Source organism: Nesoenas mayeri, assembly GCF_963082525.1.
Source record: "Nesoenas mayeri genome assembly, chromosome: 4".
Lineage (NCBI taxonomy): Eukaryota > Metazoa > Chordata > Aves > Columbiformes > Columbidae > Nesoenas > Nesoenas mayeri.
Window position 1 is genome coordinate 25627567 of NC_137540.1, and position 23408 is coordinate 25650974.

At 40.8% G+C, this 23408-nt stretch overlaps 1 protein-coding gene across 1 annotated transcript in view; it reads left to right on the plus strand.

Annotated features, from left to right (window-relative positions):
• The window catches only part of ANTXR2 (ANTXR cell adhesion molecule 2), a gene marked incomplete at both ends in the record, with an annotated part of 117664 nt that overhangs the window by 71659 nt on the left and 22597 nt on the right, over positions 1–23408 (plus strand). The window lies entirely within an intron of this gene.

Genomic DNA, 23408 nt, shown 5'->3' on the forward strand with positions numbered 1-23408 from the left:
AGGGAGTTACCTTTGAGAAAATGAGAGATAGTCAGTATTTAGATTATTTTCCTGACAATGGGGATGAAGTTTGGTACTGTTCTAATGGAAGAAGAAAAGGTAAGATTTCATTAAGACAAGTGTTGGAAGAAGCAGAATGACAAAAGTGCAATACTAGAAATAGTGAACACAGTCAAATCCTAGTGTTATCATTCTAGTTGTTACCTTGGCAAGTTATTTACTCTGTGTGTGGATAATACATGCTACAAGCAACTGAATTAACAATAATAAATCTACATACAAAATATACACTGCAATGTAGTTTAACAGGTGAATTGAATGTAAATAGGAACATAGAAGAAATGGTGCCTGAACAGGCTAAAAAATTGTCAGTCCAGCCCTGTTTTGAGGATTTCTGGCCATAAAGGCAGGTAGCTACTGTAAAAACTGCCTTGGCAGGGAAGGCTTTGTTGAGCCATTGTGAAGTCAGTCATCTGTCTTTTCTGGATGTGACAGGAAGACACCAACATCTTGGTTTATGAAAAACAGAGAAGTAGCTCACTAATCTCTGGTATCTCCACTGAAAAAAGGAGTAGAATTGTACTGATAAAATCTAAACCAACGGTCATCAAACCTGTAACACTCTAGGAATGCAGTTTCTGTCTGGCACAGTATTTCACATCTCGGGGGAAAAAATAATTAAATCTTTTTACTAGTTTATAACTTGCTAGGTACAGCTCCTGCACTGTGCTCTGACGGGTTAAAGTCAATGAATGGATGAGCAGTCAAGTGTATGTGCAGTGAGATATACATAGACATACTTTGGAAGCATTGTTATGGTAAATAGCAGCCACATAGTTGTCTTGTTTTATTTTCTTTTTTTTATTGTTTAAGAACTTGGTAGTTTCCATTTGTAGAATTCACTGCTGAATTCAAGTCCTTGATCAAGTAATTGAAATTTAAGCGTGAAGTATCAAAGCACAGTGAGCTTTTTCTTCCTTCTCTCTCTCCTCTCCCACCTCTTCCATGTTGCCAGGTAATACTGAGGGTGGCCCAGTTTGAGGGCTGCACACAGTTTAGTCAAGAAGCTTTGATTGTGGATGGAAGTCCTTGGAGTAATAAATTTTTCAGCTAGCAATCCATGAGGTTAGAGAAGCTTATACAGGTGTGAGCTAGCAGGTTGCTGCCGACATCTGTTTTGAGTGGAGGCACAGGTCCTTGGCAGCCTGCAGCGAGGCTGCAGGATTGTCAGCAGATGTAGTTAAGAGTGGCAGAACAGTTTTGGTCTCACATTTGCCGCCTGGGGGCTGAAACACTAAAGGTATAGTGGGGGTGGACACAGCTGCACTCCCAAACATGCCTCAGGCACAAATAAAGAGATCTAACATAGTTTGACTCTATTGTGGTGGGGAGATGAGGACACAGAGCCACTTCAGAGACAACTTAATGCTGCAACATCTGCCGCCAAGTTTCCAGGGAGTGACAGGGGACAGCAGGTACAGATCGAAGTCTCCACATAAACAGCCTCCATTAAGCCATGAACTCTTTTGAAGGGCTCCCATCAAACATAGTAGAATCTGCAGCAGGAGATTTTGTTTTCAAAGCTGTGTTTCATTTTCTGTACTAACAACAAAATCTATAAATGATGCATTACCTTACTTTCATACTCCTCTTTATATTTTCTTTCCTTTTTTTAATTAAAGGGGTAAAGAAGATTGAAGCACATTAGTTTTGGGGTACTTTGACAAACCAGTTAACTGCCTGAGGGTTTTAACTGAGGGTACGGCAACCTTCAGTCCTCAGCATTCCATTCAGCTAGGAAGCAGAGCTGATAGTGGGTGCTGTTAGGGTGGCACGGTGGAGGAGTATCTGCTGTTGTTTCTCTACTGTAATAACTTTACCACCAAGTTTGTTACTACATGAGAAGAAAACTTGTCACAGGTTCACAACATGCATGTTAGAGTCTTGTTCTTTTATCTAAATTCTTGTGTTTATTTTCTGAGTTGTAGTTTAGCACCTAAAGGCATTTCAAATTCTTTACATGACCTTGTCGCTTTGTGCAGTTTGATGCTGGCTGAGATTCTGATCCTGTGCACATTTATGCACATAAATAGCTTTAAGTCCACAGACAGCCTATGGCACCTGCATTTAAGATTTTGTGCTATCAGGAAGCAAATAACGTGACTGGTAAAGGAAAAAGCCCTGCAACTAATTTTAGAAGAATTTCTATAGTAGAACTATTGAGTACTTTCAAGCTTTTTTAATGTTACAAAACAGCCTAGTAAAAAGGATGACATTTTTACTTGTTTTTAATTTTAAGCCTATTACCATTTACTTGCTTTAAAGATTCATTTATAATAACGGTTTCAGGATTAATAGAAAAATCTATTTAAGCTAATGTTATTTTGTGAGCATCTCAAAGCACACATAAAATAATTATATTCTGCATTTTGACTCTGTTAGCATCACAAAATTTACAGTTAGAAACACTGACACTATTATATTCTCTGAAATGAGGCTCACGTTACTGTTCCCTTTGTGTTTCTTCAGTAATTCCAATACTGGGCATAGGCAGAAAATACTACATCAGCAGCAGTCTGTCAACTGTAGAGTGCAATAGTAATTGGTGGAAGGCTGAGGCTTCAAGTGCTTTAAACTGAGAGAAAACAGACTGTTTTGAAACAAAAGACTAGCTGCAGTGCCTAGGAGTACCCCAACTGTCAGCTCCCCACAATGCTTTAAAAGGGTTCAGCTGGCAGCTCGTCATCCACCCTTCCAGCAGAGATGCCAGCACTATTACCAACTTAGTGCTTTCTAAATCACTTAGCCATGTTTGCTTGCCTACAGCGTAATGGCAACAAGAACAAGACTAGTGATAGCATGATTTTTTATTTACTGCTGTATTCTCTAAAATCTGAATGGTTCGTCCGTTTTCTAACTGCAGAGGACCTCCTTCAAGAGAATGAAGATGATTTGGCTTTATTTAGTCACTGAAAATTGTTGAAATGTATACAGAAATAACAAGTTGCAGTTAGAGAAAGATTACTGTGGCTACTTTGAAGCAGTGCACTTTATGGTTTAAAAGTTTTAAAAATCAAACTGCACCTAGCAAGATGTCATATTACAATGTAAAACTCAGTTCACTGAAGCTCCTTGTTAAATGATAGTATGGTATAGCAATATTTTAGTAGAACATGGAAATTATTATGCTAAAGAAAATTGTTGACTGAGAATTTGAAAAAGAAACTTCAGTATCATTCATACAGCTAAGTTTATGTTTATATTGGATCTTCTAAATTCCTGCAATGGTAAAGAAGATGCAAAACTAGTTAGGAAGTATGAAAGATTAAAAAGGAGTTAAAGAGCATCTCCTTTCCTTAAGTGTTTTCTGCCAAAATATTCCTTCTGCCATTTCTTCCAGTGGGAATTTGTCTGTATAGACCTGAGAGTTAAAAGCTAAACTGGAGCTCTAGTTTTTCTTGAAACTTCCAGAATAGACCCATATTATCATTACAATTATTAAGTTCACTGTTACAGAAAGTGGAAGAAAACATTTAAGAGTATTCATTTCATAGAACAGAATCATCGACTAGTTTGGGTTGGAAAGGACCTTCAAAGCTCATCTAGTCCAAACTCCTGCCATGAGCAGGGACATCTTCAACCAGATCAGGCTGGTCAGAGCCCTCTCTAGCCTGACCTATTCAGACTGAATTCAGAGGTCAGTCTCCAAGAGAAAGCAATGCATCCTGGTGAGTGAAGCACTGAACAAGACTTCAGAAAAACAATCGCCCCTTGGCCTCCCTGAAAAAGTATTTTTTTGGAGAGCATACTTGCCCCTTTTGTTAAAATGGCAACTGATAGCAAAGAACCAAGCATGATTATGAGCTTACTGGAATATTCTGCAATTAAAACATGTTACTTAAAACACGTCAGTAGTAGTGATTCCTCCAAAAGGATGCTCATCGTAAATGGGTATCACAGTTTCACTTTGTTAAAACTGGATTGCAGGCTGACATCTAGGAGGGTCCAGCCTGTCTACCTCTCAGGTGCTCCATCCTACCTAGAGTGGTTATGTGAGGTAATATCTTAATTGTTAGATTTGCTACCTGTCAATCAATGAACGCAGTAATCATCTTTATTAAAAGATGACGTTGCTCTGATGTCATGAGAAATAAAGATATTTTCCCATCTAGGTAGGCAGTCACTTCTGGCACTCCTTCCCTTTGTGCAGATGAGCACTGTTCCTCTCTTTAAAATAAGCCTTCAGAATTCGTAAATGTGAACACTTGTATGAATGAAATAAATCTACTTGTCAGTGTTAAGGTTATGACATTTTTACCAATTTGACCGTTACTCCTAGAGTCTAAAAGACCTTGTGCATGTCCTTGGAGGCAGTTCCATGCTGCTAAGCGTGGTTCTTCACCTGTAGTGTTGCCATTGCTGATACCCTGTTTTCCTGAAAATAAGACAGGGTCTTACATTAATTTTTGCTCCAAAACTTGCTACTTTTTTACATGTATAGCTACCTGGACACTATTTAAATTGATTTGTTTATGAACTGTAACTAGGACTTATTTTTGAAGTAGGTCTCATGTTTCGAGCATCATCAAAAATCCTGAAAAAATCATGCGAGGGCTCATTTTTGGGGAAATGGGGTAGAAAACAGCAGGCTATATAATTGGGTCATAGTCCTGATGGAAGTACTGTCATGCCAGCATAGAATGTACTTTTTGTGAAGCAATGATACACTTTAAAAGAGCATTTTAAAAAGCTGAGTTGCCAGGAGAGTGTGCAGCCAGAAGAATTCTTGCTTTATTAGTTTACAAATAGCTATCTGAAAGATGAGTGCCTTAGACCTCCTAAAATGCAACAAATAAACCATACCTGCCATCATGGTAACCTCACCTTTGCTGGCAATGGGGATAATGTCTATTAAGAATGGAAAAGTCAGTCTTTTCTGGGTGGAGTATGAATTTGCTATAGCTGTCAAGTACCATCCCTGCTACCCTAAAGAGCATTACAATTCTTCCCCCAGTCCCAAGCTGTACTAAAACCAAAACATTTCATTTGGCAGTTCAGTTTTTTTTCAATAACTGCTTGTTTCACTGGGCATGATTCAAAAGGGAAAAAACAAATTTGTTTTCTTAATTCTGAAAAGCATATTTTTATGGCATGGTTTGCAGTAACACCAGTTATATCACTACCTGGCTTCCAGTGAAAAGAGGGCAGTATATAGCTAACCAAACCCAGCTATAAAACACAGCTCCTAGCTTGGGCACAGCCCTGATGTATAGGGAAGGACGATGTAGTTTATGTTAATGTTGAGTATCTCATTAGTCTGGCTTACAGAGAGACCGACTACCTTCAAGAAGCAGCAAGAAGCAAGCTGACAGGTTAATTCGGTCACCGCTCTCCAGAAGAGACGTGACAGCTTTAACTGTCTTGGGCACCCAGATTTATGAACTAGTCCTGTGCTCCTAACCAGATTAGTTCCTTTTCCATTAACTGCTGAAAGTAGGGCAGCTGTCCGAGCGGCTGGTTGTAAATTCAATAATGTCTGCTGTGTTAATCTGTAGGCTTTTCAGATGAAGAAAGCAGCAGATAACAGGATTAAAGTTTCACAACCCAGGGTTTTCACAGCCCGAGATGCGGGTGGAAGGGCATAGAGAATGACTTCTGTCATTAATCTTAAATTGATTGCCAAGAGGTTTTAATCTGGGTTATTAATTAGGAAGGTCCTTAACACACTGTCTACATATCAACATCAGATGCTCTTTTGGGACTTCTGGGACATATGGCCTATCTTATATTTACATTCACACAATTTACACATACATACATTTCTATATGAAAAACTCTTATATGTATATATGCATACAAAGAGCTGCATGCACAGAGGCATCACACACTAACTTAATGTGATGAAAATGAAACACGGCACATGGGTTAAATTTCCACATAATAAACATATATACCTCTATTTATATTGATATGCATATCAATTTGTTTCAATTATATATGCCATTTATCTGTATTATCTTTCACAGTATCACAGCCGGAGCAGGAACACCTAGATGAGGTCACACAGGAACATGTCCAGGCGGGTTTTCAATGTCTCCAGAGAAGGAGACTCCACAACCCCCCTGGGCAGCCTGTTCCAGTGCTCTGTCACCCTTACTGAGAAGAAGTTTTTTCTCATATTTAAGTGGAACCGCTTGTGTTCCAGCTTGATCCCATTACCCCTTGTCCTATCATTGTTTGCCACTAAGAAGAGCCTGGCTCCATCCTCGTGGCACTCACCCTTTATATATTTATAAACAGATATTTATAAACTGAGGTCACCCCTCAGTCTCCCCTTCTCCAAACTAAAGAGACCCAGCTCCCTCAGCCTTTCTTCATAAGGGAGGTGCTCCACTCCCTTAATCATCTTTGTTGCCCTACGCTGGACCCTCTCCAGCAGTTCCCTGTCCTTCTTGAACTGAGGGGCCCAGATCTGGACACAATATTCCAGATGGGGTCTCACCAGGGCAGAGTAGAGGGGAAGGAGAACCTCTCTCAATCTATTAATCACCCACCTTGTAATACACCCCAGAATGCCATTGGCCTTCCTGGCCACGAGGGCACAGTGCTGGCTCATGGTCATCCTATTGTCCACCAGGACCCCCAGGTCCCTTTCCCCTACACTGCTCTCTAATATGCAGTTTCCCAACCTATACTGGAACCCGGGGTTGTTCCTGCCCAGATGCAAGACTCTACACTTTCCCTTGTTAAATTTCATCAGGAAATTTCAAATGGAAATCTTTGCTTTGCAGATTTAAGTAATGTTTTAACTTCAGTGCAGCACACGTCACTGTGTGCCTCTGGCCATTCAGACACATACATGTCTCAAACAGAATCATTATCATTTTTATCTTTCACAGTATTGATGAGTTAAGGTTCAGGCCTTCACTTTTCCCTTTTCTTATTTTTTAAAAAGTTACTGTAGGGCAGCCAGAATGGATAGAAGTCCAGCTATCCATAGCTGCCTATGTGATAAATCCCAGTTACACGGCTTTGACGTTTACCAAAGTACTGTATGCAGGAGGAAATATTGAATTATTATTCAAGCATATAAACTTGGCAAGAAAATGCTGTGACAGAGTCCTGACATTTGAATTTTGTGCAGATTCAAACTGTGCTACAAATTTCTACAGTCTTTCATTTCTTTACAGAAGATTATTTACATGATTAATCTCATGTATGGAAATAGAGCTGGGGCTGAGGAAGCCTTTTGTTTCAAGTCCTCAGTGGCTGTGGAAGATCCCTGTTTCTTACTAAGCATGCTAGGCCATACTGTGTCTGGCTTTCCAAAGCAAAATGCAGACATCATAAGAAAGCAACTGCTTAGTCACTCAGGAGCTGAAAAGTGTGCTCTTAAAGCATTCACAACAAGTAAGATTGGTTTGAGATAACTCAGACTAGAGAAAAGGGCATAACTACTGTTTTTTAGGAAGAGGAAAAAAAGGCCTATAATCAAGGAGGACTTCCGGACAACCGAGTCAAAGAATTTCCCATTTTTTCCTGGGAAATGGAGATCTATCACTTGGCACGCCTAAAACTAGTCTGTACAAGGCAGCTGTAGTGCTGTAGGCACCTCTGTCAATGGAGGAACACACAAAATAATCTGCAAGCTATTCCGTTATGTCCTTCTTGGATATTGTGTTGCCTCTTGAAACTGTTATGTGCAACTCTTGCTCATCTTCTGCAGTAAATTGCATCCAGTCTTCCCTAATTAGAGATGTGCCAACCGTTGCACCATCACCCAGTGGCGTCCCATAAAAGGGCCCAGCTGCCAAAGACTTGCTGTGGTTTTCTGCTTCAACTTGGATTTCACAGGAATTAACTGCTGGCTAGTTCCAGAGTATTTTGGCTCTTAAAAAGGAATTCATTTTGACTCATTGTTAAGGCATTTCTTTATCAGAGTCCCACCTGTGGAAAACTTACGGTATATGTCCTACATCTTCTTACTCTTGCAACACATTCATCTTGAGCAGCCTGTATAGTTTCATTCGGACTACTGGGCTATGTGGCTATTAGTCAAGTCCTGCTTTGTACCTGGCATTCAGCAGCTATTTGAATCAGGCTGTAATTTTTCTCTTTGCATGTGAGACGCTTCTGCTGAGAAGGAACAGTATGGTAACAACAACATCCCAAGAAGGTATCTTACTGATATGGCAGATAATCCACTGTTGTGGTGTCTTGGGATTTTTGGTCTAAGTCAGGAACACCTCCATGTTGGCAGATTCAAGAAGAGGTCAGAACTTAATTTCAGGCAATGGCATCATTTTTTTCCACCCTGTCACAAATTTGAAGTCCAAGAATGAAATTAATTTAATGACCACGTTTCCTTGACATAGCTCTACATCTGCCTTTTCTCTATGAGTCACAGATAAAGAGAGAGAACTAAAATAATTTGAAACTATGTTGTAGGCCACAAACACCAAGAGCAGGTGAGAAGCCTTTTGATTGCTCACACAGAATCAGCAAATAATTTTCTTTCGCTCTGTATCCGTACCTCTGTGAATTTGCTTTTTGACAACATTTAAATGAAAATATTTTATTTTGAGCAAAAGTAACGCATTAATCATTCAAATTGCCCAAGATTATTAGGAATGGTATTAGGTATTCTCCATAGCCATAGGAGTGAAAAGTCCCAGTGTTCTTCAACAGTGATTTGGCATGTTTTAAAAGATTCAGACTTATTTCACTGCCATTTGGAGGAAAACTAGTACAAATACTTTATGTCAGCAGGGATGAGTGACGATGGAAATGAACTGACCAGGAACTAGAGAGGAAACTTGATGACAGAATGAGGTGACTCATTTCCTTTGACTTCATTGTGCTCTAATTCTCTAACCAACAGGGAAGACTCGAGAAAACATCAAGGCTATTTTTACAAAGTGAGAATTTATGTATAATCTTGAAGGTGTTACTATCATCTGCAGGTACCTGTGGCAGCCTCAAGGAGATTTACTCACTTAAGATGAGTTTATTATAAGCTTGTGCTAAGTTGTAGCTAATTGAGTTCAGAGTATGCTCAAATAGGCCCAGCCAGATACTCACTGTATCGACACAAGAGTATCTGAACCCTGAAAGCAGGTGCACATGCTAATCATTTCATGCATGCAAATTTTTTCATTAGCTTTAATACAACATTATCAAAAAGAAGGCAGGGTGAGGGAACTGTTCAATTATCTTGACATTGATTGCACAGTTCTTGCACAATGAAGGAATGAACAAGAAGATAAAAAGTTGGGAAGGACTACAGCACACGTTCTGCTGAATGGTGCAATTATATGTTAGAGGCAGACAGTGGGGAGAAAAAGAAAAAAAATGATAAAACCCTATATTTATTGCTTCTGATCTTTTTACTATATTCCTATAATTCAAAATTATTTTTGTTCTCAAATGAATTTTTGCAAGTACATTATAAACTACAGATCCATTAAGAATTAGGAAAAAGCTGTAAATGTTCAAGCTATTAGCATTTTTAAATAACTGAGTCTTCATAGGCCATAATATTTTCTGAACAGCTCAACTGTAATATCTTTATGAAGTGCCTTCGAGTAACATACACCTCTTCATCTGTTTGTAGGCTTTGTCTAAAGGGGAAATTTCTACTGTAAAAGAAGTGACTGTGCCATATGTTGGCAAACCCATTATACTTTAAGGCTGACGCTGACATCCATCCATAAATTAGAATGTCTCAGTACAGCTGATTTTTGTCCCTCAACAGTGTGACATAATGGCACACCCTCAGTCTTAACATTTAATTTTAATATTGAATGTGCTGCTTTTTGATGGCTTGTGTTACAGCCTTCATGTAATTTAAACACAATCTTAAGAAAAGTTAATTTAATTACAAGTAATGGAGTTATTAATGCTGCTTTATGTCACTAAGTATATATGGATGCATACAAATATGCTCCTTTCAAGTCACTCTGAAATGAACTTTGATAACTATGGCAGACAAAAATGCTGAATGAACATCAATCACTTAAGTTTAAATGGGCTAATCTCACCGTCTGTCTTAAACAGCCTCTGTCTGACTGCTAACCAGATGAAAGGGAACAGTTTCACTGACATACAGCCTTTGAATGTTTGATTTAACCCTCTAAGTACAGTACTATGATTACCATTGTGTTGCTTGTACCCTAGGACTCAGGATTTCTCATTCATATATAAGGACTACTTTATTTTTTATACACATTTCTATCTGTAGTTTTTTAACACAAAATTTAACACAAAATCTTTAATACTTAGTCTAGTAATCCAAACCCTGCAAGTTAAATCAGTTTGATCAAATTAAAAATTATTACATTTTCTTGGAATTCATTATCACTTTTTTTTTTTCCCACTGGAAACAACAGAAATTCTTTAATGGTCTGAAATATAAATTTCCTTGCTGGATGCAAAACATTACTGTCTGATCAGAGAGGGTAGATTCAAGTGGAAGTGCACAGTAGCTAGAAGCACATTTTATATCTTTCTGTGCCGAAGTAGATGTATGATATTTTATTTTACATCATAGTACAACATAAAACCTGCTAAAATTTGGAATGGTTGTAAAATGATGGACAGGTATCTTTAGGAAGTTGTAGAATACTATCCCAGAAGAAAGTTGATTATTTAGGGCCGAACATTTTCAGAAGAGCCTAACGGCTCTCAGGATATTACTCTGTTCTGTGGAAGGACTTTCCTAGCAAACCCGAATACACCCCAGTGTAACAAACTGTAGCAGGTCTCTAAATCATATAGAATTGCCTCTAGAAAACAACTGCTTATCCCAGGAGAGAGATATTATTTTTTAGGGCATATTCTTATGTCAGTGCTGCCTTTTTGCCCTGTTCCTGGCTCCATTCTCCAGCTAGCATGGACTGCTCCATTTGCCCTCACCGCTGGAGAGCTTTGCTTGCCTGTCTTAAACCCAGAGTGTCTATCACAGTTGAACCACAAGTAGTCACAGGTCATGTATTTAATTTCATTAATAAAATAATAACATCCATAGGATAAGACTTCTGCCTGCTAATAGTCAGTTCGTATCTCAGGCAGTGGAGGGGAATGACCTTTTGTTTGTGCAGTCATTTTCATAATGATATTCAGGGTCAAGCCTAACAACCTGCCAAGCATGAGTAGTAGACATCGGTGCCCTTTGGTAATACGACATAGATGTACCCCAAACAGATGGTCAGAGATCATAGGTGGCTAATGAACTTGACAGAGCATTTTATTGAGGTTATGATAGCAACCAAGTATGGTTTCTCCCTCTGGTAATGACATTTGTAACAAAGAAAGGCATGTAAAGGAAAAACAGAATATAATGGACTATGTTTCTGTTGGATCTAGGAGTCTGTGAATTAGAATTCTGTGATATCTCCATCTAGTTTCTCAAATCCTATGGCTCTAAAAGTTCAGTGGTATATGCTGTCTTGTGGTCAGCAGAGTGAAAGAAACTCCTAATGGATGTAGGTACTAACTGGAAAGAAACTGGCATGATATTAGCTCCACCATGGTATTTTTGTCACTGACTCTACCCTTTTAAATGAATTAGCCACGTCAGATATTTCAAAGTTAGTTACCATTCTCCCCACTCTGGTGAAGAGAAACAGAGAGAGAAAGAAAATGAAAGAGCAAATTTCAGTAGGTTTGGCCTTGCAAAGGCCTATCAAGGACTTGCATATATAGGGGGCTGTTAATACCTACCTGCCTGTTGCGGATTTGCATTATTCCTTTAATCTTAGCGAGCACAGCACAACATTCATACTTTTTGCCTTGGAAGTGCTTCCTGCTCCTAGCATTTACTTTTTTGGTGTAGAAGCATTTTAAAGGTTTCTGGCCTAACAAACTAAAATCCAATTTATCCTCCCTTTTTTCCCCTCCAAAGTGATTGTACGCCTTCAAGTCCAGCTCTCCCCATAAAGTTTTAGGCTAGTCTCTGTGGACCTGACCCTAGGAGTATCAAGGCCAATTACCTCTGATTAGAACTGCTCCTAGTCAGGGCCAAATCAATGACCAACACAAAAACATCCATCTTGGAATAGCACCTTATACCATTTTGTATTTTAAATTCTTACCAAATGTAATATGTTTTTACTGAATAAAAGCCAGTTTCTCTGTGCTAGATTAAAGTTTCAACTGTGGATCAAACTGCAAGTAAAATTCTACGTTTTGACTTTTAAAAGTTGGTCTGTATTTAAGAAACCTCTTTTTTCCTGCCATATTACTCTAGCTCAGCTCATGCAACCTGTTCCCACTCAGCCTGTGTGAAGTGATGTAAGCTGGAAATTGACTTTCACAGCCAATCGTCAGCCTTCCATTTGCCTTCCACTTTGGATTACTAAAATATACACCAAATGGTTTTCAGTGTGGACTGCAAAATTTCCTCCAAGGGCTTGTCTGAGGAGTAGTAAACATAACTAGCCTTCAGCTGAAATAATTATTTGCTATACCTGGTTTATAAGGTGGTTCTGTGATAAAACTCAACTTTCTGGGTAATTGTGCCTGCTGCTGACTTAGATCTGTGGTTGCCAATGCTGCACTTAAGACTGAGTGGTGGCAAGGGTTTGGTAACAACTTGTAAATGTAAGCACTGAAAAATTCGGTTTTAATAGATCTCAATAGCCCAAATAAAGTAAAATGAAATAACTCTTCCTATTTATTTAAATTTATATTTCCTATGTTAATTGTAATTAAAGCCCTTTTCTTTAAAGTCAGCCACATGCTCAGTTGGCACTCTGTGAATACTCTCTTAGGCATGTTTCGGTGCATGTTTTATGTCTGTCTTTCCTGATTTATAAAGCTGTAAATGTTCTGCCTAGGGGAAAAAATAGGCATTAGCTCAGAAAAAGTCAGGAGAAAACCAGAATACTGTATCACTATATCAGGGAAGTTTTGTTGATGAGAGCATGCTTTACCATCACATGTTTTCATGAAGGTAGAAGTACAGAAATCTGCCCCAGTTGTGCATCTCTGATCTAGTCACAGTCAGTTGCTCCCTACTGGAGTTTTAAGAAACATTTGGATGAATGAAAACTGCGCCCCTTGAGTAAGGGCTGCAGGACCAGGCCTCTCAATGGCCTCTGTGAACCCTGCTGCCATGTTTGAGATGGTAACTGCCATACCACTGAGGTGGTGGTGTTGATGTGTGGAATGTCTGTTAGCTCTTTTCTCTGGAGTACTACAGTACTTTGTTTTTTAAAAACTCCTATTTACATTGCACATCACCTCTGATTTTCAAGAAGATAGTTACAAAATAGAAACATGAGACTGTGAACTGTCTTAGCACACATCATAGTGTATGACAGCAACACTGATCAATCTCTAAGCAAGAAAGACCTCTTCTATTTATTGAACTTGCTGTCACTTCATGCTGCAGCCACCTCACACCACGTTTGCTGTTCCAGACAAAGACCAGCATGTATGGGCCCTGGTGCCTGCTCAGAAGCAACTCTGGTGGTTCTCTCTGTGAGAGCTGGGCCGAATCCTTGTTGTTATTGAAAGCAGAAGGACAACTCACAGCAGCAAAGGGTCTGCCCACTCTCTTTTCCTGCTCTGGATGGTGGGTGGGGGATTGCACTGACTGACATTCAGATGTTTTCTGACATCTCTTTTAATCTGATTCCCATGCTTGTGTCTCCAGCAAAATCACAACAGAGATATAAATGCTGCTAATTAGAGTGGCAGTATAAGAGACACTTCAACAAAATCAGGAGGAAATTATAAGAGAAACAGCAAGCATGCCTTTCAACTGGGTAATTTTTTATTTCCACTCAGCACTTGCCAGCAACTGGGCCACTGCCACACATACAAGTTGCAGGTTCACTAAATGCAACATGTCTTCTCTGGGCAAAGCAGCAGTGCTTTTCCCAAGTGACAGTGGTGGCAATTAATACACAAGAGATAGGGCAGCAGGTTTCTAAGGGTTACAGCCTCTGAGGACGAGGATGCAATAAAGAATGAAGCCAGTGATAGCATTTGACATTTCTGTAGAGATGATGTGAACACCAAATAATGAATGCAAAGCCAACTAGGGGATGGAGGAAGTAAAGATGCCTCTAGTGAGCTCTGAACAATGGCTAGGAACTGAAGACTGCTGATATGGGTAGTAGAGTTCACATTCCAGTTTTAATGGATGAAAATGGGAGAGTTAGACTCTAAAAGCAGAGACAAGGACATCTGGTGCAAAAGAAATGCAACATAAATAGCCTTGTTCCCATAGTTCTGTTAAGTGCAACTAAACGTCACTCTAAGTAATACCCAACTGGTAGTATACTCCAGTCCCAGGGATCTTACTGCTATACCAGGGTCATTGGTCACTAGATAATAGAAGCAGGTATAATTTTTAAATGCTAGGATTACTGGATTACTTCTATGTGATAATAACACACATGTGCAACACCATGCTGCTAAGTCTTGTGTAAATGCTTAATAAATACATTCTTGTTTGCCATGGAGCTTAAGGCACAGACATTTTTACCTTGTACGCAGCACAAAACTAAGTCAAATGTTGCGCCAGACTAGACTGATCTATAGAATCATATGTATTTATCAAAGATGTGCACTGCTTAGTGTTAGAATATTATGGCATGAAAGGTTTTATTCCTAAGATGTCTCTGAACGATAATTTTATTAATATCTGCTTTACCTACTGTATTAGACCTAAGCCATGTGACTTCAAGCCTCCTTGGAGACAAGATGGTGGCAACATCGGTCACCCCACTTAAGCAGGGGGCAGCTGCTGGAGCTGACTGCAGGCCTTGTCAGCATTAATGACCTGCAGTTGACACCTCATCCCAGCCATCCTTGTTCCTTGTATAAGTATCCCATTGGAATAATGACTGCATGTCATCCCCTATTTCACACACGTTCTCCTCTTAGCCAGCCCAAGCACACAAGTGACATGTGACTGGATGCTAAACTAATGTTGACTCTCTTTGTGTTTGGGCTTCTACGCATGTACATTTGTGTGCAATAGATACGCACACAGCTCACCTCTGCATGCACACATCAGTGCTCAGGTAATAGTTAAGTTACATCAATGAGAATCAGACTGCCCCATTGTCCTTCCTGAACCATGTCAGATGTAAATCATCATCAACAGGTAAGGTGTCCAGCTTCCCTGCAGAGCTTGAGTGGCAGGTTTGGGTGCTTTCATGAGCTATACCATGCTCCACAGCTCTATACAGAGAAACCTCTTAATAGGTCTTTACCTAGTTCTTTCCATCTCTTTGGATTTGTGGGTCCTGTGCCTGGGACATCTTGATTCTGAGAGCTACGTAGCTGCTATACAATTTGTCACTTTGTGCCTCGCTGCCATAACTCGCTCTTTCATAACCAGTGGATGTCCTTAGCATGTGCATACTCTTCACCAAATTGTGAGATAACTCTCAACATCATTTTAACAGAGGATTGTTTTGCAGTTTGGAATAGATGGCCTGTATTTTCACAGCTCATTTTCTCCATCCATCCTTTTATTCCTCTAATTTAATGGTAGAGTCTTAACAACTCCGGGACCACGTGCATCTTTGCACAGACTGCATCCTGTGAAGATCACCTGAGTGGGCAGAAAGACACTCAAGGTAGAACAGGTGTGGCCAGTGTTCTTGCTCCACCTTTGCAAGGTTTATATGAAGCAACTGACAGCTATAAATTAAGTTTTTTCTTTGGGTGCTAGACCAGCTGCAAGATCAGTATTGAAGAGATGAACGTTCACAGATGATAGAAAAAAAATCAAGCCTGATAAAAAGTGCTGTCCTGGCCCCGGCAGAGGCTCAAACTTTCATAGAATCATAGAATGCTAGGGACTGGAAGGGACCTCGAAAGATCATCTAGTCCAATCCCCCTGCCGGAGCAGGAACACCTAGATGAGGTTACACAGAAATGTGTCCAGGCTGGTTTTGAATGTCTCCAGAGTAGGAGACTCCACAACCCCCCTGGACAGCCTGTTGCAGTGCTCTGTTACCCTCACTGAGAAGAAGTTTCTTCTCAAATTTAAATGGAACCTCTTGTGTTCCAGTTTGATCCCGTTACCCCTTGTCCTATCATTGTTTGTCACCGAGAAGAGCCTGGCTCCATCCTCATGGCACTCATCCTTTATATATTTATAAACATTAATAAGGTCCCCCCTTAGTCTCCTCTTCTCCAAACTAAAGAGACCCAGCTCCCTCAGCCTTTTTTTCATAGGGGAGGTGCTCCACTGTCTGAATCATCTTCGTTGCCCTGCGCTGGACCCTCTCCAGCAGTTCCCTGTCCTTCTGGAACTGAGGGGCCCAGAACTGGACACAATATTCCAGATAGGGTCTCACCAGGGCAGAGTAGAGGGGAAGGAGAATCTCTCTTGACCTACTAACCACCCCCTTTCTAATACACCCCAGGATGCCATTGGCCCTCTTGGCCACAAGGCCACAGTGGCTGGCTCATGGTCATCCTGCTGTCCACCAGGATCCCCAGGTCCCTCTCCCCTACGCTGCTCTCTAATGGATCATTCCCCAACTTATACTGGAACCTGGGGTTGTTCCTACCCAGATGCAATACTCTACACTTGCCCTTATTATATTTCATTAAATTTTTCCCCGCCCAGCTCTCCAGCCTGTCCAGGTCTCGCTGGATGGCAGCAAAGCCTTCTGGCATGTCAGCCACTCCCAGCTTGATGTCATCAGCAAACTTGCTGATAGTGCACTCTAGGCCCTCATCCAAGTCATTGATGAATATATTGAACAGTACTTGCCCCAGCACCGACCCTTGAGGCCCTCCACTAGATACAGGCCTCCAACCAGACTCTGCCCCATTGACCAAGACTCTCTGGCTTCTTTCCTTCAGCCAGTTCGCAGTCCACCTCACTGCCTGATTGTCCAGACCACACTTCCAAAGCCCTGCCTGTAGCACCAGTCTCGAAGCCAATAGTTTACAGATTGAATTCTTCTATTCCATCCTATGTTGTCACCCAAAAATGGAAGGAGTGATGAGAAAATCACCTGAGCTCCAGACTCTCTCACCATCCGTCCCAGAGCCTTGAAGTCTTTCTTTATTCCCCTCATACTGTGGGATGCAGCCTCCTCCCCACCTGTCTGGAAGATCAGCATTGGGTAGTAGTCTGTTGGGTGCACCAAGTCAGGGGGTGCCCTGGTGATATCCCTGATCCGGGCCCTGGGTAGGGTACAAACTTCCCTATGATGAGGGTCAACTCTGCATATTGGGCCCTCCGTCCCTCTCTCGGAAGGGAATCGCCTATTACAATCACCCTTCTTTCTTTCTTGTCAGAGGCTGTCTTGAGGTGTGGAATTGACTGCCTCTTTCTATGTGTCCCTGTAGGCGGATCTCGCACTGTGTCCTCACCTACCTCACCTACCTGCTCTTCAAGCTCCAGGGCTTCAAACTTGTTATGGAGAGGCATCTGGGGAAGTAAAGCAGGTAGGGAGGGGAGTTTCCCGTGACGCCGAATGGGAACTCACTTCCAATCCTCCTCATCTTTTAGGTCACTTACCTCTGCGTGACAGCAACAGGGCAAGGGCTGTCTTGGGTCTTCCACCTCTGCCTGACAAGGTAGGGGGTCCGCCACCTTTTTGGGGGTATCCCCCTGAGGCCTTTCTGAGTGCCACGCCAGGGAGTTACTCCACCAGTCTATCTCCTTTTCACACTCCCTGATGGTCCTTAGTGTCTCGACCTCCTCCTTGAGTTTGGCAACCATGCTGAGCAGATGTTGCACCTGCTCACAACTCACACAGGTCAAATTCTGGCCTCCCTCCCCCGGCAGCAGCAGGCTCTGGCACTCCCCACAGCCACAGACCTGAACAGCCACGGTTCGGGGTAAGGTCTCTGTTTGAGTCGCCACAGTCTTTTTCAGGCAGGCTCTCTTCCTGGAGGAGACCATGGCCAGCAGCAGTCTAGGACACTGTCAATAGATGAGAGATCTAACAAGCAAGGAGGGCAGAACCTCTGTGCCCCACTGCACAAGCAACCACACCTGTTGCTGCAGCACAGTGTGGGTGGGCCTCACCACCTCATAGGTGCTTCCCCTCTCAGCACCTGGTGGGCAGTGACGCGTGGCTGCCCTCCCAAAGGCTTTTTAGAGACAAGGGTGGGGGTGTGATCACTGTCACCGTGGTAATGGCCATGCCAGGTCAGCCACCCCTGCAAGGACTGCCGGGGACTTCCAGGTTGTGATATCGAAAACGCGACCAGGAAACACGACCAGAAAACTCTCTTTCTTACCGTTGTAGCTTCGAGATTTCACTCACGTCTCTGGCCGAGCTGGCTCAGTCAGCTGATCCCAGGAACTTTGACTCTCTCCTCTTTGCTGATAAACCCCTAGGGAGATGGTATGCTTCCTCTTCACCCCTCCAAAAGGGCAACCTGAGACAGAGGCTAACTACCTCAGTTCTGTGGTCTGAACCTTGCTTCTGATGAACAAACTTCAGTCACCTACTGGCTGAGCTAAATGCAGATCCCATCCAAATGATTGTAAAGTCAGCAGAAAAACACGAAAAGCACTGAGAGAAATTACTGATAACTGATAACCTGTTTGGTGTTTTTTTTGCTGGTTGTTGTTTTTTCCCCAGTACATACTCAGATATAGTATTTTCTGTGCTTTTGTCAAACATTGCTTGCACTGGAAATCACCTGAAACAGGTAGTTTGGCAGTTATGAAATGACTGTTAGAAGTAAATAAAGTAATACCAACAGGAAATCAGGCTCTGTGTTCACTAGGACTTTTGATTTAGGATCTCTCTCTCCCACATTGTGATTCATGGTCTGTCCTGCAATAAGAGGCATTTTCCTAAGTAACCTAACACTTGTGACACTTACTACAGAACCTATACATGCAGTAGTGAAATTAACAGGTGATATTGGTGTTTTCCTATTCACAGCAGATTATATGTACTAGAGTGACTGTACCTTCTCAGGCCTGTAGTAAAATAATACTGACTGGGGAGAGAGGAAGAGCTGAATTTCCTTTTGGCATAACTGGAGACAGATCTCCTTATATCAGTGTTGAGTTTAGTCCTATGCATTTCAAGTTTTTGAAGATGATATTTTCAGGTGTGCTACTCAAATTTATGTTAAGGGTTCTTCATGCTGTAAGTTTGTGAAGAGCCTGCATTAGAGTTTTAAAGCACTGCTTTGGGAAGCTATTATCAATAGATATTAATTATATAATGCTATACCTTCTGGAAAAGTTGCTTCATCACTAGAAAGTGACCTTGTTAGAAGAGGCAGAGGGAAAGAGAGACATATAGTGCCTCCTGAGATCAAGTGGAGTGATGCATATCAGGAGAAGACACTAAAGATTTATTGTCTGTGGCAAAAGAAACACAGATCTCTGCTTGTGCAGTAAGTGTTTTTGACATCATACACCATAAAGAATGATTGGATACTGTAGGTTAAAAAGTGTTTCACTGAAGGAAAATAATAGACATTTTCATAGTGCAGTTTATATTAAGAGGTCTCACTGCCTGGCTGGGTAGCCTAGTTAGCCCTGAGAATGTTATGGGATCTTAGTTAAGTCAATGTCATGTTAAAAGACAACTGAGTAATTGAAGAGAGGATACTGAGAATTTATCAAAGTAAAATAAATGTAATTTAAATAAAAAATCCATGTTGCTTTTGTTTTGCCTTTTTTCAATGAGGCCTGCAGTTAGTGAACTAAAAAGATTACTGTAGCCTTTCACAATTGGCCTTAGAAAAGACACTGGGAAAGTTTAAATGATTGCATTGCTCACAAAGGCAGCACAAACTGTATTGCTGTGATGATCTTATATATTACATTTGTGAGATTCTCTGTTCTACAACAAAAGCTGCCATCTTTGCAGCTATTGTTCAGCATTTACTGGAAGAAGATCCCTTCTGACCTTGGTGATTGCTGGTACAAGTTCCTACTGCATGACATCCACACCACTAGAACAGTCCAACATCAGCATCATTTCCAAGCCTTGCAATAGAAATTTCATTTATTAACCTCACCCTGGCCTTTCCCCTGGAATTTTTTTTTTTTTTCCAGAGCTCTTTGTGCAGCACCATGCTTGTCTTCCAGTAATACTGCTGTTTGGAGTTCTACTCTTGCTCAGCCAGCTTGAATGGTTTAAAAAACTTCAAGATAAATAGGAATTCAGTTTGAAATAAAAGCTAGGGAAAAGCAACCACTCAAACTCACCTCTCACTTTTATGAATGCTTCTGTTAGATTGGAGAGCAAGGCATTATGGTCAGAAAGCTTTTAGATAAATCATAATTAGATACACGTGCAAATACATCAGCTAGGCTTAGGCGCACAATTAGGCACCTAATTATGTTGAAAATGCAATTGCACACTTAGCTAAAATGGCCACGGCTTCCTCTGAAACTGTCCGGTTGTTTCTGTCTCTCCCATTGACGAGACTCTGGACTGTCACTTGTTGAAAATGCCCCTGCAAATAGAGGTGGAGGTGTTTTATGCAGACCGAGCATTCACTGTTCCATGCTCCATTCCTTATCAGACATTTTGAAGAAAGAGCGGCTGCTGGGGCAAGGTTTCCAGGAGGCGTTTCCACCGCTGTCTGTCCATGCACATCCCACGTTTCGGCCTGGTTTTGCTGCCGAGATGGAGGTGATGGTGCTGTGCAGTGTTGGAGGGGACAGGTGTGGCATGGAACGAGTCTGGCACATTTTACAACAAAGTAGAGGTTTCACAATGTCACTTTAATGGAAAAAGTGGACAGGTAGAAAAAGATGATGTTACAGTGTTTCCTTGGAAGGATGAGACCCCTGAGGTCGCACTGAAGTATCTGTGCTGATGTGCTCTCAGAGTATCAGTCCATAGAGAACTGGGCTGTGCCGAATTGAAATCTTGTGGAACTACCTGTTTTTGAGGAAATGAATGTGGAGCCATCAGAGGGTATGGTAAGAGTGGAGGAACTGGTAGTTCCCAGCATCTCTGGCATCAGGCCATCCTTGGCTTTTATTTAGCCTTTTTTTTTCTCTTTCTGCTGTGACTTCTTTATCTTTCTTTTAACAAGGAAAAGAGAGGGAAAAGCCCAGCCAACTGTGATTTGTGATTCAGCTGACAGACAGTGTGTGATTGAAATTGCAACTAAGTTGATTCCAAGAAAAAAAGCAGTTTAAAATAACATTGTAACTACTCAGGGACATAATTTTCTTTAGGGAAATGTCTTATCTGAGAATGTTGTTAATATTGCAATGCACTCAGGGCCTAAGTTTTCAGCCACTACTTTGTCTGAAATGACTTCTCATCACTAAGGATCATATATGAGAATTAGCATTTTAAAAGTAACAGTGTGCAAAAGTAGAAGGTGAAGCTCAAAAGTGGGGAAGAACAGCTTTAACTTTTACATTAATACTACATAGATTATGAGTGATTGTTTGGCTTCATTTCTGTTTACTTTTGCTAAAAGTTTTCAACCTGGATTATAAAACATGACATAAGGGCAACCAGTTGAGGTGCCCGATTCTCAGATCAAGAAAAGTTAATTGCATTTTTCATGTGCCTGTTCAACATGCTACAACCCATTTTCTTTATTCTTAGTCTTTTCATGACTTGCTAAAAACATCCTGGCTTCACAGTAGTGCCTCAGAAAGTCACTAATAAGTACAGAATTACAACAGTGTTTTAATTGCATGATCTCCAGAGATGCGTACAGAATGGTAAGAGCTCCTTCGGTGTGGTATGAAGGGGATACCTAAAACATAGTTTCAAAACCTGAGAAGGCAGAAAACATAGTATGTCTGCCTGGCAGCTGAGAGCAATAAACAGCCCTAGTTTATAACCCTGCTGGAGACAGAGATCACCATGGAAGAGAAGCAGCTTTAAAACAGCACTTGAGCCAAGAATGCCAAGCCCTAGATAAGCAACAACACTTGATTTTGCCTGGTAGAATAGCAAGAAGACCAGAATTGCAAAGTTATGTGTTTCACTGAATGATCTTAAAAGTTCAGAAAGAAAAAAGCTAGATATTTATAATGCTGAATGTGTATCTATACTCACATGCGCACACACACAAAACCGTGCTTGCCTTTAAGGGCAATGACTGAATGTTTAGAGTGCCCCAGAGCCTGGCCAGAAGCACCAAACACTGAAGTGGCAGAGTCCAAGACATGAAAGATTTTGCCAGCAGTGGTCGGTATGCTTAATATATTTAAGAGCTTAATGGCCTATTGAAATTAAACTGCAAATGTATTGTGCCAAAGTCTTCTGTCTGCCAACAGTCCTGTGAACGGCCTTTCCAAGCTACCAGTTTGCTCTCCTTGCCTGATATTCACCAAACTACAAACCTGTCCTTTATTTCCTTGAGCAAAGTATTTTAACCTTGCTGTTTACCAGGGACAAATTGTTGAGGGAGATGGGTACATGTGAGGATGATTTTGCCTGAGGTTAGAGATACATATCCATATTTCCCCCTCTTTCTAATCCTTGAAATGTAATATTGTAAAATTCAGATATTTTTTCTCCTACTGCAGCATTTTTTAATGTTCAGGTGATATAATTTTTTAAATGATTGTAATATGAGTAGTCTTGCATAGTGCTCAGTATATTAAGCATCCTGAATAAGAAAGAAGTGGCCCCTAAAATAAAGCAATCATTTCTCCTTTTTAATACTATGTTAATTCCTCTGAAAGAGTACCTGGAATTGAAAACTTCATGTCAAAATCTGAGAATGAAACTCTTTTCAAAGAACTTAAGAGCCACAGAATGACGATAGGTTACCCGCCACCCCCCTTTCTTAAAAAACACCATAAAACCATAGAATTAACCCTTAAAATATCTGTGTTTTTTACTTTTAAAATTAATATAATTTGTACAAGCTGAGGTGCTACTCAAAGATACTATGTGTACTTTAGGGGGATCTTAATTAGCTTGATTTGAATATGTAAAAAAAAAGGTTTTTACGCAGATACTGGAAGATACTGTCTTTGCCTGACCTTCATTCATTTCCACCCCACTTGCAATGATTAAACCATGCAGCTCTGCAGAGTTTGCATTATCATTCTTGTGTTCACAACCAGTACTAAATGCTAAGGAAAACTATTATTATGCTTGGGAAAAAATTCAATGTTTCACATTTTCCCTATTTCTTTCCTACATTTCCAAAGAATGTGTCCATGTTCCAAAAACCCACAAAAAGTTCTAACAGTCATTCTGGTTCTTGTTAGCACTAGAGTTAGGAATCATACTTGTATTTGAGGAAGTTAGTTTTTCTGCACTTTGATCCAGATTTTGTAGATTTTGGAAACATGAGGTTAACTGAATTAGAGAAGGATCTGGACCTTTATATGCTGGTCAGAAATAAATACGTAAACTTTTAATGGCTTCAAAAAGAAATGGTAGGACTTGCAGTAAAATACTTGTCCCGCTTTTGGTACCAGAACTAGTTAAATATTGCGATTAAGCATGATGTGCCAC